The following is a 3,935-nucleotide window of genomic DNA, read 5'->3' as shown; positions in this document are numbered from 1 at the left end:
AGTCGTGTAACTTTCTAAGAATTGTTTTCACAGTTCTTTCACATCTGACATGAGGTGAGAAAAGAGACCGAGCACATATAAACAGAGGAAAATCACTTGTGTACTGTACGAATGTCTAAACTATCACCACGTGTTTGTGTCTGTGTGCTTCCGTTTCACATGAACGGATAGTTGGCTACTATTCAGCTTCTAAATGGGGGATCCATGGATAAAAACGAAACTTGACACGAAAGAGTTTGCATAAGGTTCTTTTTGTCTTTTTTTTACATTTTCTCACCCTCATCACTTTCTTTTCTTCTGTAGAACACAAAAGCAGCCATCTTTGTATGTATTTTGTTGGTCTTTTGCATTGGTGGATGGTGACAGATTGAACATAGCACACATGAATAACTGTGTTTTCTTGGAGATATTTGCATCATGCTTCAACACATTCTTCAATCATTGTAAATGTGCATCTAAAATAGAAAGTTGGCAATAATTGAAAGTTTATTTGACACAGAAATCCCCCTCTCTCTCTCTGTGTGTGTGTGTGTCAGTGTTGGATGATGGATCGCAGTGTGAATGTGACGTGTGATGAGATTCAGATCAGAGACGGGTTTGAGTTCAGAGTTCCTGCTGACAGATTCACTCTCTTCCATCAGTCTGACTGTGAACCGCTCTGGTACTCACAGGTGAGAGTGTGTTTCTGTCCTCAGACCACTGCATCACACACACACACACACACACACACACACACACACACACTCATGATCTGATGTGTCTGATTTGTTCAGGACGGGCGTCTGATAGCAGATCCATCAGATCCTCAGAAACTGATTGCTCCTGTGGTTTCTGTCTCTTCTGATCGTCTCGTCACGTCTCACTGTGTGAATCAACTCCGTCACGAGATCCGCTGCGATGCTTCTGGAGTAAATGTTTTTCTCTATTCTCATATTTAATCTTTCATCAACACTATTAATGATGCTCTTTCATTCATCTCAGTTCAGACTGGACACCATCTTCAGAGGTGAGAGAAACACTTCAGTAAACTCTGTGTTGAACTGAATCTAGTGTGAATCTTCAAGTGAATCATGATGATTGTGAATCTGTTTTTCAGTGAGGAATGAAACTGCAGTGACTCCAAACTCAGGTGAGTTTCAGCTGATAAACGTCTGATTATTCACAGATCTGATTCACACTCACTCTTTTCTCTCATATTGACTCATATTTATCATCACTGTGTGTTTGTAAAGATGATCTGAATGGAGTGACTCCAGATCTCCATCATTCAGGTAAACTCCTGTGCTTCTGTGTTTCAGTATTGATCATTTTTATTGATCAGATGTGTATGTATTCAGTCGTTCAGCTGAATGTGTTGTCTCTCTCCTGTTCAGATCAGTGGTGGTGGATTTCTGCTCTTATTCTCATTGTTCTTCTGGTTTTGATCTGTTTCTTGCTGCGGAGAAGGATCTTCAGGTGATTCTTTAGTCATTATATCTTATACTATAGTTCACAAGCGCTCATGTCATCACCAATCACAGTTTCATTTATTTTATCATCTTCAACAGAGAATTAATTTGATTTAAAGTCTTTCTGAATAAACAGGCAATCCTTAAATATACAGTATATTAAATTGTAATCAGATTGTGTTTTCAGGTGTTTTCAAAGGGAAGCACAGGTTATCCGTCAGCGTGAACCTCCAGACAACAGGTGAGTGAATCAAACTGATAAATGAACTGATTCACTGAATCACATGATGATTTAAGAGCTGAATCAGACGAATGATGTGTGTGTTTCTCACAGGGATCTGGTGATGATCTGATCATCCAGGAATCAGTTCAGTGAATCGGTTCAGTGTCCAGGGGATGAGCACCATCTGATTTTCTTTTTTTCTTTTTTTTTTGACATGCAAAGGTGATAATCCCACCAGTCAACATAATGACCATAATGTTTTAGAGCATTTTTCTGCAAATATAGGAAAATAAAGGATATCATTTAAATATGTGCAGTGTCAAATGGTTAGTTCAGATTGTCACATGACCAGAAGTTTATGAACAGTTTGGACCTTGAGAAGATGATGACTGCAAAAGACATGACAAATATTTTTGGTCCACATTATATTTAAGGTTAATGTAATTATATAGTTTAATAAAGGTTATATAGGTTAATATAGTTATATAAATTAAACTGTAGTTGTTAGTGAAGATGTTGATGATATATGTTACAAAAAAAAGGGGGGGGGGGGGGCAGAAATACTGAGATAAAATACAACCATAAGTGTTTTATTTATGCATAATAGTAACCCTATAAATTGATAAAACAGAGTATTAAATAGTTGGGCTGAGAAATATGTTAATTCATTACACATTATCTTACCAATCACAATTGTGACCAACTATAAATCACAATTTCTCACACACCTTTCCAAAAATTACAATAATAATAATGACCTTGGATTGACAGGCCCAAACTCACAGAGAGCATCTGTAAGTCTCCTACTCGCTTAACCGATGTTAGCGCTAGAGCTGCACGGTTAATCGTTAAAAGATTGTGATCTCGATTCAGACACCCTCTCGATCTCATTTCTAAATGACAACAATTCCCCGAATCTATTAAACCTTTTGCAAAGTCTAACAAATCAGATCCATGTTCGCACTGCCGCTGACACAGAGAGAGCAGTTAGCGTGTTTGGTTAAGAAACATCTTCACGAACTGTCTTTTCAACTACACAGTATTATTTCTGTCTCACGGTCATTTATAATATCACATAAATACCGGGATAAAGTTTATAGTTCAGATATAAACATTGATGTCTATATTGTAGCGATCAAAATAGAGCAAATCCCCTTTTGAAAGTACTGCGATTGAAATAACGTTTGTGTCGATTGCGACAAGTCACTTAAAAATTTATTTTTCCTTCAAGAGAATCGTTCAAAAACCCGGATTCATCCAGTAATGAAACAAGTCAAGTAGGTTTATGAGTGAGTTGTTGAATCAGTGATTTTAATATTAAAAATTGGGGTATTAAATATATTATATATACACTACCAGTCAAAAAATTTTCAATCGTAAGATGTGTAATGTTTTTTAAAGAAGTCTCTTCTGCTCACCAAGCCTGCATTTATTTTATCCTGAGTACATCAAAAATAGTAATTAAAAAAATATATATTTTTACAATTTAAAATAATTGCTTTCTACATAAATGTATTTTAAAATATAATTTATTCCTGTGATGCAAAGTTGAATTTTCAGCATTGTTTCTGCGAGCTGCCGAGACTACCGCCCGTATAGTGTCATTCCAACACTACCAAGCTGGCCATCAAATTCCCAATAGCCTGGGCAGTGGCCTTAGTAGCACAGGGCCTGGTCCGTAGCACTGCACAACTCCTTAAATGTGGTAGGGCTGTGCCCCACTTCGTCCATGGTGCAGATGAGCTTGGCCTGGTACACTAGAAGCATCACCATGGGATGCAGAGCTGAAGCAGTGTCATTCACGCTCCAGCGCTTCCACCTGCTTTCGGCAGGTTCAGGCGAGCTCACCATAGGCTCGCATGGTGCCACCGCTCAGCCACTGGTTAGTTTCTATCAAACTCGACGAACCATTGTCGTGCAGTGTCACTGCACACTGTAAAACCGAACAGTGAAATTAATCAAATGAAATTAGTTAATTGCACTCAAATAATAACGAAAGTTCATTGGACTTAATTTAAATAAGTTATGTTAACTCAAAAATTTGTTGTAGTGAGGTGAACTTAAAATGATTGTGTTTTCTAGTTCCCAGCATGCTTTGCATCAGAAAACAAGGAAAATAAATTTAGAAATTAAGTGTTATTTTGTGTGTTTTTACACAAGATTAACATAGAGGGACATAAGTTAATACATAAATGTTGTGTTATATTAGATTTTACAAAGATTTATGTTATGTTGGATTTGTAGTGTTACCGTTGTGGTGAAGA

General features: G+C 37.2%; 1 long non-coding RNA gene across 1 annotated transcript; it reads left to right on the top strand.

The window, feature by feature from the left end:
* The first annotated feature begins 1,284 nt into the window (after nt 1-1,284).
* On the top strand, nt 1,285-1,987 carry LOC127952232 (uncharacterized). Its single transcript, XR_008152858.1, has 3 exons — nt 1,285-1,455; nt 1,636-1,689; nt 1,783-1,987. It is a non-coding gene; the product is annotated as an uncharacterized LOC127952232 (long non-coding RNA).
* Nucleotides 1,988-3,935: the final 1,948 nt, after the last annotated feature.

Source organism: Carassius gibelio, chromosome B3, assembly GCF_023724105.1.
Source record: "Carassius gibelio isolate Cgi1373 ecotype wild population from Czech Republic chromosome B3, carGib1.2-hapl.c, whole genome shotgun sequence".
Taxonomy (NCBI): domain Eukaryota; kingdom Metazoa; phylum Chordata; class Actinopteri; order Cypriniformes; family Cyprinidae; genus Carassius; species Carassius gibelio.
This window is presented reverse-complemented; position numbering and strand designations above follow the sequence as displayed.